The following is a 16819-nucleotide window of genomic DNA, read 5'->3' on the forward strand; positions in this document are numbered from 1 at the left end:
GTTTGGCTGTGCTCTGATTGGATGAGGGGTTGGCTGTGCTCTGATTGGCTGGAAGTGTGTTCAGCAAAACATCCGCGAAAACCTCAGAATACACACACACACACACACACACACACACACACACACACACATATATATATATATACAGAAACCATGTGATTAGGCTGATGGAGAGTAACTGTCCCAAAGTCACCCAACTAGTTCTCATTCCTAAAAGAAGGAATAGATCTCATAGTCTCCCCATTTGTGTGTGTGTGTGTGTATACATACACATACACATACACACACACACACACATACACAAAGTGTTCTTTCTGTTGAAGCACCTGGTCTACCCCAATATGGGAGGGAGCATACTACTTTCTTTTTGCCTTTCAGCTCCAGTCTAGGAGCCCTCAGGCAGTCGCTTTCACGACAAACTATTTTGTATCAAATTTATATTTGCTGATGAAGAAATAAAGGGAGACATTATTATATATATGAAGAAAAGCCTAGTAAAATAAAAACCAATCATACATAGGAGGAAAAAATAATGTTTTGCAATCTAATTTAATCAATGTTAAATTTTAAAAATTCAGAACCATTATTTTTCTCTCTCAGTATTTTAACTACATCTTTTATGTCAGGCAGCATATGACCCAGATGAAATCCAAGAGCAAGCTATAGAAGAAGAATGTATAGGTAAAGATAAAGGGTACTCTATCCAATTGTGTTCGACTTTAGGGCATGGTGCACATTTCCATTATTTGGCCAGGGAAACAGCATTGTCCAAAGCCAGCACACAGAATGTTGTTACCTTCCCACCAATGTGGTGACTATTAATGTACTTGTATTTTACATGCTTTTGAACTGCTAGGCAGGCAGGAGCTGGGGCAGGAACGGGAGCTCACCCCATTGCGCATTGCTTGGGTTTCAAACCTTCAGCTGTCAGCTTTCCAATTGACAAGTTTAGCTTTTTTTAACTGTTGAGACATTGCACCCCTACAGAATGTACTGTATAGGACTTGCTAGTAAATAAATAAATTTTATCTTTCTTCTGAGTAGTGGAAAAACATTACATTACCTGTTTCAATACTCGAAAGAGATGAAGTTTGGAGTTTTCTTCTTAGATTAAAAAAAAGAACTTCTGAAGATTGTGTTATCTATTAAAGATAGATCTTCTTGTTAAATATTCATTAACCACACAGAAGCAGAATAAACATGTATCTGCATTAAATTATGAAAGACACGTTTCCTTGCAGGATCAGGGCTAACCAGAAGGCAGGAGTCACAATGGAAAAGAAAGGGAGAAACATCTCAAGATTTATATATAGCCGGCCAATGACAGCAAAAGCATGTGGCCCAGGGACATGTAAATATTGCCACATGTCACTTTTCACCAGCCAGCAGCTGACTTCAGGGGAAATGACAGCACCAGGCAGCTGGAGTGGTATCACTGGATTTCTGACAGAAATCAAACATGACAATGTACATATCACCTCGGTTTCTGTTCTGTCAAAAGTCTTAGTGTGTCACATGGCAGAGACAGAAGAATGTATCATTGTGCCATAATAAGAGTGGAACATGTAAGCCTTTTGACTAGAAGTGAACAAAAGGAAATTAGTTTACTTACTTTTAATCAAGCAGAAAGCATTATATTCAGTTTTGAAAACATGTCACTTAAAGCCTTTTTAAAAAAGCCAGATTTGATGGGTGGCTAAGAAATTCTAGGAGTTGAACTTTATGCATATTCAATTTGCTGAGATTGAGAGACACTAACCTAGAACATTCTAGAAGACCTAGAAAACCAAATCCTTCTTTGCAATCTTAGATGACTGGCCATTCCTTAGAGTTACCTCAGAGAACAAAAATCCAACAAGATGGAAGCAAAGAGATAGACAAAGTTTTATCTTTTTGCCATTGTTTAACGATAGCAGAGATTTTGCGGCTAAAATATAATAGCCCTAAGCATGATTCCCTGACATTTTTGAGGGGAAAAACATGAAAACTCTATTGTAAGATCTTAAAAAGGTGTTTTACTTTATAGCCCTTATTTCCCCCAAAGTATTAAATGTAGCCATTGTTTCCCAAAATGTTGACCTGTGCCTTTGAATATGAGACATTTCAGCCAGTGTATCAGTGATACTCAAGAATGTTATTCCTGCTATTAGTGCAAAAAGATAAGCTAGAATATGGAAGGATTTCCAAGATCAGGAATGATAGAACTCATTTAGCTAAATGCAAACGGTGAACCTTATAAACAGCCCCTCATGAAACTGCCGTGTTGCCTCATAATATTGCAACATGGCCCAATGGATTGAACATTCTAAGGAACAGTAACATCCCGAAGACAACCTTTTGAAGGCTATTTCTTCCCTCTTTTTCCTTCAGTGTTTGGATTATTCTATGTTCTGTGCAACAGAAAGCCAGAAAAAATGTAACATTGAAAGGCTTCGTTGCTATATTGTAAATTTACTGAGAGGAGCTGGCAATAATTAGCCAGATAGCAATATTATTTGCCTTGAAATACAAATCATTATTATTCTGCTATCAGGAGATAGGGAGAAATAGGGATAAAAATATTCTTCACGACAGTCGAGGGTTTTGGGCACCAGAGAATTACATGAGGCAGTCTGAATGGGAAATTCAGGATCTGAAGGCAGGACAGGGAGGAAAAGCAGATGAACAGCTGGAGAGGTTTCTATAGAGATTCTCAGTCATCCAAGTCATGGTTGTCCCAAAGGTGCTTTTTTTCAAGAGGCAATTGGAGTTTTTGGTTTTTCTTTGAAGACGTTTCGCTTCTCATCCAAGAAGCTTCTTCAGCTTCTCCAATAGAAGGCCTTGGGAGCTGCTGTTATATAGTACCATACATGGTTTAATTAAGCCAATTTCTGTCTTTCTTTTCAAGGAGTCATGATAATTGCCTTTGCTCTGCCATTTGCAATTGCCAGTGTGCTCTTGGGATGAGTGCCCTGCCAGTGCCAGAATTTTGCTACTCATTAGCTGAACCAGGCTTATTGTCTCCTAGAACTGTTGTAAGTTATCTGCCTTCTGACTCTTCAGGCTCTGGATGGTCTGCCTTTTCAGTGTCTGCCTCAAGAGGATTCAGAGGAAACCAGAAGTGGTATTTAGCCAGTTCAGACTGGTTCAGGCGAACTGGTAGCGGAAATCACGTGTGGGCGTGCCCACCTGCCCTGGCTCTATACCATCCTATTTAGGCACGTTTTTGAGGCTGGGCACATGCACGGAAAGTGTGTGCGCAAGCGAAGCGTATGCATGGAAGGACATGCATGGCGTGCATGCTCACATTTGTGAACTGGTAGGGAAAGTAAGTGAATACCACCCCTGAAGGAAACTATAACATTCTTTTACATTGTCAATTGCACCAGTAAATAATGCAAAGTGATAGAACAATGAAATCTTTGAACAAAGCTAATGAAGACAAGGAATCAAACAACAAGGAACAATAGCCAATAAAAGATGAAAGTAAAATAACCTTTGAGTAAAATTTAATTCCTGACAACTTACTTGTACATATGTAAGTTGCAGTGGTGGGTTTCAAAAAATTTTACTATCGGTTCTGTGGGTGTGCCTTGGTGGGAGTGGCAGAGGAAGGATACTATAAAATCTCCATTCCCACCCCACTCCAGGGGAAGGATACTGCAAAATCCCCATTTCCTCCCTTATCAGCTGGGACTTGGGAGGCAGAGAACAGATGGGGGTGGTGCCAATCAGAATTTTTACTACCGGTTCTCAGAACTACTCAAAATTTCCACTACCGGTTCTCCAGAACTGGTCAGAACCTGCTGAAACCCACCTCTGGTAAGTTGTCCATGTAAATTGGCATAAAAACTGGCATAAAACCAATGTTTTGCCATTGCCTTCTTCTGAAGTGACTTATTTTGTTTTTGACTTCCTAGTACAATCGACAGACTTGATATTCCCAAGTGGTCCCCATCCAATAGTCCTATAAGAATCCTGCTTATCCTTCTAGGTCATCCAAAGTATTGGATTAGCAATATATGTGAAACTGAATATAGTAGTGAGGAACAGAATCCTAATACATGATTGGCAAGATGTGATGGCGAATCATATGGCTATAGCAATAGCCTGCCACAGAACAACTGCATAGTCTGCAATTGTTCTGCATTGATTGAGCTGTGGTGGCACAGTGGTTAGAGTGCAGTACTGCAGGCTACTTCTGCTGATCACCATCTGCCAGCAGTTTGGCAGATTGAATCTCATCAGGCTCAAGGTTGACTCAGCCTTCCATCCTTCCAAGGTTGGTAAAATGAGGACCCAGATTGTTGGGGGCAATATGCTGACTCTATAAACAGCTTATATAAACAGCTTAGAGAGGGCTGTAAAGCACTATGAAGCAATATATAAATCTAAGTGCTATTGCTATTGCTATAGTCACACACCTGGACCCTGCATAGCTGTCAGTTTAAAGCCTTCAAGTATTTAGGAAGAAATATAGCTTCCCAGGTAGAACCAAAAATAAACCAACGAAGCCTACAAGAGAATAATCAGAATAAGTAGAAGGATCACCTCTTCAATGGAATGGAATTAAGGTTTTCAAAAGAAATTTTATGGAGCACAAGAGATAAATTTAGTGGAAGAAGGTCCAGAAGGAAGAATCTCTTGTAATCAGTGGAACACATGAAGTTTTAGATTTTACCCAACATTATCATCACTGACTTAGTAACATCTTGTTACTAAGAACCACAGATGGATTCCAAATTGCCTTCACTGATTATAGACATAAAGCATAATGGGGAAAGGGAAAAACACAACACTGTTGCAATCCCAACGTGGCAAGAATTTCTGTGAATGGCGATAGAACCTGCTGAGTTCAGTGACCCTCCATACTGCAAACTGCTCTTGATCTTTCAAAGAGAACGGGTGGAGAGGGTTCTGTTTTGAAGCACGAAATTCAGCTGATTGCTAGGGGTGTGCAGTGTGGGCATGCACCACTTCAGTGCTTCTATTGGAGTCATTGATCTGCTTCATCTGACCGCCTTGCTTGAGAAAAGAGTCTATTGTGTATGCACTTCACATGCACAGAAGTGTTTTTTTTTTGCCAAGGGAAGTGAAGTAAAGTGCTCCTTTGAAAGCTAGTTCAAAGTCAGGTTCTGAGATGGAAAATACCTTGCTTTAGAGGCTGTTCTATGCTGGAAACTAGTCGTTTTAGGAAAACTCACATTTTTTTTACTTGCTTTCTCGATTACCTGTTTGCGCAAGGTATTTCACATGAAGAATAAAAGACATAATAAAATAAGTAACAATAAACTAAGAAAACATTAAAAAAGACAATAACGTCTTAAAAGGCAGCAATTACCCTAAATGCTCATTGAATTTGTTTAAAAATCTCTAAAGTTTCCTAAACAGGTAAAATGAGCTGTTTAAGAATTTTCACTTCCCTTTCCTACCTCCTGAAAAATCTAAACTGGTGTGCAGCCCACTTGCATCCTTTTTACAGCTGTAACTGATCACAATCACTGTAATGTAGCACATGCATTTGAAGTGGAAAACACAGGAAAATGGACAATAAGCTATACAAAAGGCTTAAATTGTCATTCTTCTCCCTATTTGTTTCCTAAAGCAAGAAAATGCGAGGAAACCCAGTTTACAGCTATGTCTGTGGCATAACTCTATTCACATTTACAGTGTGGTTCAGATTTTCCTAAAATATGACGTTTGCCCACAAAAGCATTCCCCTAATGTAGTATAAGGGATGCAGTGGCTCAGTGGCTAAGACACTGAGCTTGTCGATCAAAAGGTCGGCAATTCAGAGATTCGTATCCCTAGTGTTGCGTACTGGGGTGAGCTCCGTTACTTGTCCCAGCTTCTGTCAACCTAGCAGTTTGAAAGCATGTAAAAAATGCATTTAGAAAAATAGGGACCACCTTTGGTGGGAAGAGATGTCTTCGGACAGCGCTGGCTCTTCAGCTTTGAAACGGAGATGAGCACCGCCTCCTAGAGTCGGGAACAACTAGCACATATGTGCGAGGGGAACCTTTACCTTTTTAATGTAGTATATATAGAGAGGCAAAAAAGAAAAAAGTTAGAGTCAGTTTGGTCTAATGGTTGAGGCATAGGTTAGAAACTAGGAGACCGTGAGTTCTAGTTTCACCTGAAGCATGAAACCCAGCTGGGTGATTTTGGGCCAGTCACTCTCTGTCTCAGCCCAACTCTCTTCACAGGGTTGTTGTTGTGGAAAAAATAGAAGTAAGAAGAAATATTAGGTATGTTCACCACCTTGAGTTGTTAATAAAAATAATAAAAGTGGGATATAAATAAAATAAATAAACAACAAAATAATGCATCACAGGCAGCCCAGTTCTACCTCAAGGGAATTCTGTATAACATCTTAGGCCATGTTGGATGATGGTGCTACTCCCACTGATTGGGAGTAAAAACCCATTGGAGTTTTTACTTTACTTTACTTTACTTTATTCAAATTTCTATACCGCCCTTCTCCTTTCGGACTCAGGGCGGTGAACAGCCAAGATAAAAACATCTATACAAAACATCACAGTTAAAAAATAAAATTAAAATAATTTATAAATTTGGCCCATAATTTAAAACCTGTCAATTAAAATCAATATTAAAATTTTAAAACTAACCCTAAAATCAAGACAGACCGGCTAACTGGAAAAAAATGAGTTTTTAGGGCCCGACGAAAAATCCGAAGGTCGGAGATCACTCGTATCTCTGGGGGTAGATTGTTCCATAGGGTAGGTGCCACCACAGAGAAGGCTCTCCTCCTGGGGGTCGTCAGCTGGCATTGTCTGGCCGACGGCACCCTGAGGAGGCCCTCTCTGTGGGAACGAACAGGCCGGTGGGAGGCTATTGGTGGCAGAAGGCGGTCCCGTAAGTACCCTGGCCCTAAGCCATGGAGCGCTTTAAAGGTGATCACCAACACCTTGAAGCGCACCCGGAAGCCAATGCAGCTCGCGCAGGAGAGGAGTCACATGGGAGCACCCCGTCGCTCCCATAATCCCCCGCGCAGCCGCATTCTGCACCAGTTGGAGCCTCCGGGTGTACCCCAAGGGGAGCCCCATGTAGAGAGCGTTACAATAGTCCAGACGAGAAGTGACGAGTGCTTGAGTGACCGTGCGTAGGGAGTCCCGGTCCAGAAAGGGGCGCAACTGGCATATCAGGCGAACCTGACAAAAAGCCCCCCTGGCCACGGCTGTCATATGCCCTTCTAAAGACAGCCGCGCATTCAGGAGGACACCCAAGTTGCGGGCCCTCTCCGTGGGGGCCAATGATTCACCCCCAATAACCAGCGATGGCGTCAGCTGGCTATACCGGGACGCCGGCAGCCACAGCCACTCAGTCTTGGAAGGGTTGAGTCGAAGCCTGTTTCTCCCCATCCAGACCCGCACGGCCTCCAGGCACTGGGACATCACTTCCAAGGCATCATTGGGATGGTCTGGGGTGGAAATGTACAGCTGAGTATCATCAGCGTACTGATGGAACTCCACCCCAAAACCACGGATGATCTCACCCAGCGGCTTCACATAAATGTTGAACAGGAGGGGCGAGAGGACCAACCCTTGCGGCACCCCACAAACAAGGCGCCTTGGGGTCGACCGCTGCCCCCCTGTCAACACGGATTGCGACCGGTCGGAGAGATAGGAGGAGAACCACCGCAAAACAGTGCCCCCCACTCCCAGTCCCTCCAGCCGGCGCAACATGATACCATGGTCGATGGTATCAAAAGCCGCTGAGAGGTCTAATAGGACCAGGATAGAAGAAGAACCCCTATCCCTGGCCCTCCAGAGATCATCCACCAACGCGACCAATGCCGTTTCCGTGCTGTACCCAGGTCTGAAGCCGGACTGGAGCGGATCCAGATAGACAGCTTCATCCAGGTACTGGGGAAGCTGTCGCGCCACCACACTCTCAACAACCTTCACAATAAAGCGAAGGTTGGAGACTGGACGATAGTTAGCCAAAACAGCTGGATCCAGGGATGGCTTCTTGAGGAGAGGCCTCACCACTGCCTCTTTCAAGGTGGCCGGCAGGACACCCTCGCTCAAAGAAGTGTTAATAATCCCCTGGAGCCAGCCTCGTGTAACCTCCCGGGAAGCCAGCACCAACCAGGAGGGACACGGGTCCAATAAACATGTGGTTGCATTCAGCCGCCCCAAGATCCTGTCCACGTCCTCGGGAGCCACAGGATCGAACTCCTCCCAGATAACACTCTCAAGGCCTGCCTCAGTCATCTCGTCTGAACTAACCCAGTCAGCGGCCAAGTCTTCCCGAATCTGAGTTATTTTATCATCCAGATACTGTACAAAATCCTCAGCTCGGCCCTGCAAGGGGTCCTCCCGCGCTCCCAGATGGAGGAGGGAGCGGGTCACCCTAAACAGGGCGGCTGGGCGGTTATCTGATGACGCGATAAGAGCGGCAAAATAGCTAGATTTCGCCGCTTTTATCGCCACTAGGTAGGTCTTAATATGAGACCTTACCAGTGTCAAGTCAGACTCGGAACGACTGGCCCTCCAACCTCTCTCTAGGCGTCTTTTCCGGCGCTTCATCACCCTCAGCTCCTCGGAAAACCAAGGAGCTAAGTGAGTTCGGTGCCGGGTCAGAGGCCACAAAGGCACAACCCGGTCCAAAGCCCCGGCAGCCGCCCTGTCCCAGGCGGCCACCAGGTCATCAGCCGAGTCATGAGCTAGAGTCTCAGGAAATGGCCCAAGCTCCATCTGGAACCTATCAGGGTCCATCAGGCGCCTGGGGCGGAACCACCTGGTCGGTTCCGCCTCCCTGCGACGGGGTACGGCAGTCAGAAAGTCAAGTCGAAGGAGCGAGTGGTCAGACCATGACAAGGGTTCAATATCTACATCCCCTATATCAAGGCCACTCAACCACTGACCAGAGATAAAAACTAAGTCCAGAGTGTGTCCCCCCATATGAGTAGGGCCGTGAATTACTTGGGTCAGGTCCATGGCCGTCATGGAAGCCATGAACTCCCGAGCTACCTCAGATGTCTCACCGATGGATGGCAGGTTGAAATCCCCCATGACCACAAGTCTGGGGGTATCAGCCGCCACCTCGGCTATAACATTGAGGAGTTCGGGCAGGGTTGTTGCCACGTGGCAGGGAACCAGGTACGTGATCAACAGACCCATCTGCACCCCACGACCCCACTTCACAAAAAGGGACTCACATCTGGCTATCTGAGGTACAGTGGTCTCCCTCGGATCAAGACCTTCTTTTAAAATGACCGCCACCCCCCCACCCCTGCCCTGAGCTCTCGGCTGATGAAATGCACGGAAGCCTGATGGGCACATCTCCACGAGGGGAACTCCCCCCTCATGGCCCAACCAGGTCTCCGTGATACCTGCCAGGTCCGCTCCCCCCTCCTGAATAAGATCACAAATGAGGGGGGCTTTATTTACTACGGACCTGGCATTACATAACATCAGCCGGAGACTCGGGCGCTGAGACTCTAAGCAGCCTGGGGAACGGGAAGAGCTAAGGGGACCGGGGCACGCAATCACTCGGAGATAGCGAGCATGTGCCCCCACCACATGATATGGCCCCCTGCTCCCGCCATACCTGCCCCTCCCACTCAGGGTGTTAATAGAGAAGCCCTCACTAGAGGGCATTCTAACAGTCCCCTTTCCCCCAGAGTCCGTACCCCCTACGGCACCATTAATAGCAGCCGGACTGGTCTCCAACCCCCGTGGGTTTTCCCCCAAACCCACATAACCTCCCCCACCCTCAGAACCCCTTAAAAGTCTAATTAAAAAAGTCTTTAAAAAACCTCTCAATCCCCTTTTTGCGACATGCCACCTCTCGGGGTCCCAAGATCCGTCATTAAGGTGGGCCCTCGATAACATAGAGGGCCAGGCCTGCGAGAGGGGGGAATCTCGCAGCACAAGAAGCTTTGCCCTAGAATACATTTTAACACTAGAGTGATAATACAAGTTTGGCCTAGACATGGCCTAGGGGTCTATAATGATGGTTTCAAATGTCCAGGAAGCAAGACTAAGATAATCGGAAGAGTCACCATTACCCTCTCATGGTAATGGGTAGGAGTCCTCACATTCAGTCCAGCTGAGGGGAACTATCCAACCACCCTCTCACGGTGGTTGGCCATCCTAATCAGGCAAGATGGAAAAAGTCAGAAAAAGTCCAAAACCACCCTCTCACGGTGGTTTGGCGTTCCTGGCCCTGAAAAGATGAGTCCCATCCGCGGCGAACGTAGTCTGGAGCTGGCTCCATCCATCCTCCCGTAACTGCCTTGTCCTCCATACAGCCAGGAGACAGGACGAAAGACAGAGCCAGGTCCCAAGCTCTGGGGAAGAAAGTCCACATTGGCCGATAGGCCGATAACAGGGCCTAAAAAGGGAGGGGGGGAGGCCATCCATAGCGACCCAATACTTGAGCCGTCCACCAGCCTTTAGAATCATTTCTAAAGTAGGGTGGCATTAGCACTTCTAAATTTTGGCATCCTAGGCCAATGCCTACTTAGACTCAGCCTAAAGATTGCTCTGAGGTAAAAGGTCATCAATATTTCTTAAATGTCTTGAGAATGTGATGGCATCTTAATGTTTGGTTTTTTTTTTTTAGATTTCTGGCCTCATATAAAAATCAATATGTTTTTCTTTGATTTTATAATTAATTTTATAATTTAATTTTATGAAGTATTTGAATTATTTATTTCTGCATTAGAGTTCCACACTAGAGGATCTAAATGATGATTAAACTGTGTTTAAATGGTGAACTAAATAAAAGAGCTCAAGACTGTGTCAAGATTTATTCAGTGAAAGATCATGCTTGTGCATGAAAATCTGGCTCTGAAAATTAGGATCCCAACTTATTATGACTCTATTATATGCCGTAGAGGTATTGATTGACATATGAAAGAGAGCAGAGGGAAGACAAAGCAAGAAGTAGTAACTGATGGAGACCAAAATTTATAATAAAAGCCTGGGTTACAAAAGTAATTGAAAGTCATTTATCATGGGAACGATGGCATTCTGCCAGATCAAAAAGGAATCAAAAGTTATAGACAATATAATGGGAAGGGGCTGTTAAGTGAGTGGAAATGTAAGACAGATATGAACTAATCTGAATTAATCTTCTTCCCTACAAATTTCAGAGAGTGATGGCCAAATGTCAAGCTAGACAGAAACCAAAATGAGTCATCATCAATAAACAATCCTTTAATTACATAATGGTTCCAGACAGTGACTGAACATTGAATGAAGAATTTGACATATGTGACCAAGGGCACAGATCCAAATCCCTACAATTGAAGATGAGGGTGTGAAAAAAAAAAGTTTGTGGCCAAAGAAAAAGTCACTCACCCTGGAGTTTGACAAGCCATTCATTAAAGCAAAGTGATGCATTATCAATTTCTCTTCTTGTTTCAAGGTTACTTGGCAAAACAAAAGCAGGGAAATGATAAATTAAGTACAGTCACATTAAGGACACTATTAAAAAGGACACATAAAAGACCATATGCAGCAATTCTTAAGAGATATATCATTTTTATATTAATAAAATATAGGGGTTATTAATACATCTTTGGCTTAGAAAGGAAGAAACTGTGTTACCTAATATTATAGGTATTACTATAATGAATCTGGACACCTTTCATCTTATAGACCAGGGGTGCCAAACTTAATTTCATTGAGGGCCACATCAGGGTCGTGTTTGACCTCAGGGGGCCAGGGTGGGCATGGGCAGTTTAACATCACTCTGTCGGGGGTGTCTGTGGCTGCCGAGCGCTCTGCCAGTGAAAACAAGCTCCCGAGTGCTGTTTTCAGCTGTGACAGCTTCTTGCAACCCTCTGCCAGTTCAGGAGGGCTGCCTGCAGCCCTTGCAAGCTCTGTTTTTAGCTGCAACAGCTTCCTGCAGCCCTCTGCCAGAGGGCTGCCTCCCGAGTTCCATTTTCGCTGGCAGAGGCACTGTGGGCCGTCCTTTGCTGTTTCCAGGGCGGTTTCATAGGCCTGATCCAGCTCCCAGGCCTTGAGTTTGACACCCCTGTTATAGACAGACCTTACTGAAGTTTTATAATAAGGTTTCTACAGCAATACAGCAATAAATTGGAAAGCAATAAGTTGCTGCCTTTGGGATCTATATCACCTATAGATTATTGCAAGAAATTGGGAATAACTGTTCACACAGAACAGTATACTAACTCTAAAACAATTCAAATGTTAGGATATTTAAATATATCACAATAGGCTGACTTAAAAATGTCTAAATGTACAGATGGAGTTTCAGGAAATATAAGTTGAAGGCAAACACTTCATTAAGTATCTGGAATAAAATTAATGTAACTAAATAAATATTACATCAAGATTAGTATATTTTAACAGGGATTCTAAATTCCTATTAGATACTTTACACCAACAAATTAATGGCACTTTTTTGATGGCAGACCAAAGCTCTTTGAATATCCTTGGGTAAATGGAAGTTGTCTTTATTATGAATGTAGATTTAAACTACAAAGTTTTCCTCTATACCATGGGGTTTGCCTGAAAGTAGACCCCAAAATACACAAATTATAGAAAATGAAGAAGGTATGTGCTCTCGGATTTTAAAATGCAAACAGAGAAGCATGTACCACACAATACCCCAGACTTAACAACTGTTGATAAGAAAGACCAAAAAAAAAGTATGGATAGATGATGCTACAGTATCTGGAAACAGCAGAATAGAAGAAAAAGAACTAGAGAAAAACAGAAAAACAAGCTTACATCCTGTGGCAATACCATTGACACCATCAAACAAGAACACCTGCCTATCCCAAGTCCATGGGAAAAACTTGATAAAGATAAAGGTAAAGGTTCCCCTTGCACATATGTGCTAGTTGTTCCCGACTCTAGGAGGCACTGCTCATCTCTGTTTCTAAGCCGAAGAGCCAGCACTGTCCAAAGACGTCTCCATGGTCATGTGGCCGGCATGACTAAATGCCAAAGGCGCACGGAACGCTGTTACCTTCCCACCAAAGGTGGTCCCTATTTTTCTACCTGCATTTTTTACGTGCTTTCGAACTGCTAGGTTGGCAGAAGCTGGGACACGTAACTGGAGCTTACCCCGTTACACAGCACTAGGGATTCGAACCCCTGAACTGCCAACCTTTCGATAGACAAGCTCAGCATCTTAACCACTGAGCCACCACATCCCTTAGAAACTCTATAGGTGGATAAAAATGCCAAATCCAGTTTAAACATCTGGGTGACTGTGTGATGAACCATAATAATAAAAAACTTTCCTGTGAAAGCTGGCAATAAATGTTTGCAAGGAACAGAAAAAAAAAATCTTGATCAGTAATAAGACTTCCAAATGCCTTAGGGGTCTGCTTCTCCAAGACATCTTGTGAGAGCAACATTAAAAAAAAAAAAGTCAGTTCAAAGAATTTTATACAGGTCCTAAGCTATCTAAAATAAGGATACACACAGTTTTACCAAAACTGGGTGAGAGTAAATGTGTGCAGATGTAATAATTATAACTGCATATTAACAAAATTTAGTATATAATCACTGCTGGGGCACAGCTGGGTTTGAGAAGCTGTCTTCCTTGTGATCCAACTTTGATGGTATTTTTGTCTCAGTATAAATAAAATTTGTTTCAGTGTAAACAGCAACTTTTACTCTGAAAATATTTTACCCTCCAGATATTTTTAGAGGTCAAAAGCTGAAATCATCATGAGATGCATTTGTTTACTGTGACTGATTATAAAGTATTACTCTGGTTTTCTGCCTTTGGCTGCTTCATATTAATTCTCTCTGATTTCTTACATGAGGCCAGAGGTGGTATTCAGCAGGTTCTGACCAGTTCTGGAGAACCGGTAGAGGAAATTTTGAGTAGTTTGGAGAACCGGTAAATACTACCTCTGACTGGCCCTGCGCCCATCTATTCTCTGCCTCCCGAGCCCCAGCTGATCAGGAGGAAATGGGGATTTTGCAGTAACCTTTCCCTGGAGTGGGGAAGGAATGAAGATTTTACAGTATCCTTCCCCTGCCATGCCCACCAAGCCATGCAACGTCCACCAAGCCACGCCCACAGAACTGGTAGTAAAAAATTTTGAATCCCACCACTGCATGAGGCCACATAGAAACTGTACCCATATGACAAATCCCTTACTTGGGAAGAACCATAAGACAGACATAAGAATGCTCTGGATTTCCTGACATTTAACAGCAATAGCATTTAGACTTAAATACTGTCCCATTGTGCTTTACAGCACTTTCTGGGTGATTTACAATGTCAGCATTATTTGCATATTGCCCCCAACAATCTGGGTCCTCATTTTACCAACCTCGGAAGGATGGAAGACTGAGAAAACCTTGAGCATCATTAGGGGTCAACATGAAGATGTGGGTATAATTTTCCTGCAACACTGCACTTAACCATTGCGTCACCAAGGCTCATACCAATGGCATAGCATGAAGCACCATAAGAAGAATTCCATTCAGAAATTCTGCCATCTTCATTGGTACATACTGATAGTTCTAGTACTCTTCCAATTTCATTTTAAATTGTATTTTATTCCAATTTCATCTTAAATTATATTTTATCCAATTCCATTTTAAATTGCTTTTATCAAATTTTTGGTCATAATTTGTTTCTGAAACTCTGCACTTTGATATGGCCCAAGGGCTAATCAATAAATAAAATAAATAAATAGTTCTGCTACTCCTTCTATTCTGGTACTGTTATTGATAGTTTTGTTCTGGTACTCTGGCAGCCTTTTGTTTATCTGAATGTTTATTTCCTAGAAGTCAAGAGAATTTTTGAAAAGATGTCACAATGCAACTTAAATCCATTATAGTAGCCCAAGTCTCAGATCACAGCATCCAGTGATAATATCAGGCACAGCACTTGAGACAATAGTCAGCCTTCAGGGATCAGCCCATATGTGTCTAAGCATCAACTTTAGGGTATTGAGTAAAGATGAGTAGGATTACAATGATGGATGCTGGAGAAGAAACTATGAACAGTACTGCTAATCCTCAAGATAAAACCATAATTGAGTGTTGGATTTATAGTCATGAGTTGTGATGGCTTTGAAGTGGGTCACATGACTGGATCCAATTTTATGACTTTTTTTCACAATGGTTGTTAAGTAAATGCAACAGTCATTAAGCAGACCCCACAGTCATTAAGTGAACCTATTTGTTATGAGGCCATTTTTGCTGGAAGCCAGAAGTCACATGACTATGAGGTGTTACAAACAATCTTAAATGCTACCAAGAGTTAAACATGTAGTCACATAATAGGGGCTAACATTGGAACTTCAAAAAAAGATCATAAGTAGCTTTGTGGGGGGAGAGAAGGTCCGTCATAATTTCAAACTGTTGCTAAATCATAAATTGAGGACTACTTGTATTTTGCCTAGAGCTGTGTGAGAGGACGCTTATAAACAATCTTCAGTACTTTTTTATAATCTTCAGGTTTTTGAACAGTACAAGAAACACCAAGGCAGAGATATCAGGAAGATGCCTGTTTTAAAAATGATTTGGAAAAATTAGTTCAGAACTGATGTAGAACATGTTTTGACTATTCATTAAAGCAAACATGTATGTTTCAGACTTCTATACAAAAGTGAAAAGAGATGTGGCTGTTTTAAAAGTTACAACAATTGATAGCTTTGATTAGTAAGGAGAATGGTTGCACTATGGCAGGGGTCTCCAACCTTGGCAAGTTTAAGCCTGGTGGACTTCAACTCCCAGGATTCCCTAGCCAGCAGAGCTCTGGGAGTTGAAGTCCGCCAGGCTTAAACTTGCCAAGGTTGGAGACCCCTGCACTATGGCAATTCCTAAGAACTTCTTCCAAATCATTTTCAAAGTGTGCTCAGCCTTAATGGGCAAACCCTTTAAATAACATCCCAAAACAATATTAGTTGACTTCAGTAGGATATTGTAGATGTTGAAGGGGTAGCTAAGGATTGTTTAATTAAAACAGTTTGTCAGTGTTTTAATTAGGGTCATACTTATTTTCATATTGAAAACTCAATATTCCTTGTGTCTAATTATTTACTTGTTTGTTTGTAATCAATTTTTGTAATCAATTTTTCAAAGAAGCAACATTTCTATTAATTACATTGCAGGAATTTTATTTTTATTTATTTTTTTTGCTCACTGAAGTTTGAATACTCCATAAAAAATGTTATTTGCCATAATCATGTACTAAAGGATATTGTGTTATGTCTTTGTTTCTGTAGTTAAAATCAGTAAGACATTCCATTCCCTATAAAGAGAGACAGACACCAATCTGAAAAGAATAAATATCAATATATTTTTTTAAAAAATACTATTATGTATAGAATTAGAAAAAAAATAACTTTAAAATAATAAAAGAGTACATAGGAAAATGTATCCATAAAAAGAAACAAAGATAATTAAATATATAAAAATCCCTACCAAAACAAAAACAAAAATTGAAACAAAACTTAACTCAAAAACTATCCTAGGAAAAAATATCTATATAAAATGTATGAGAGTAGATAAGGAAGAGGGAAAGATAATTACCTTAATTTCTCATTTTTGACAAAAGTATATATCAACACTTGTATTTCAAAAAATTAGACTGAGACTGAATTCTGCAATGTTGTTTTTTCATCAAAAATACAAGAAAAACTTGGGGAGTTTTTGAGGATTATAGAAATGTGTGCCCAAAAATGGCTATATTAATCAAAACTGTGTACCTGATTGTATTATTATGTATAATAATTATTGCATTATTATTATGAGCCGTGGTGGTGCAGTGGTTAGAATGCAGTGCTGCAGGCTATTTTTGCTGCCTGCTGGCTGCCTGCAGTTTGGCAGTTCAATCCTCATGTGATCAAGGTTGACTCAGCCTT

The sequence above is a fragment of the Pantherophis guttatus genome, chromosome 1, assembly GCF_059756535.1.
Source record: "Pantherophis guttatus breed Tessera chromosome 1, ASM5975653v1, whole genome shotgun sequence".
Taxonomy (NCBI): domain Eukaryota; kingdom Metazoa; phylum Chordata; class Lepidosauria; order Squamata; family Colubridae; genus Pantherophis; species Pantherophis guttatus.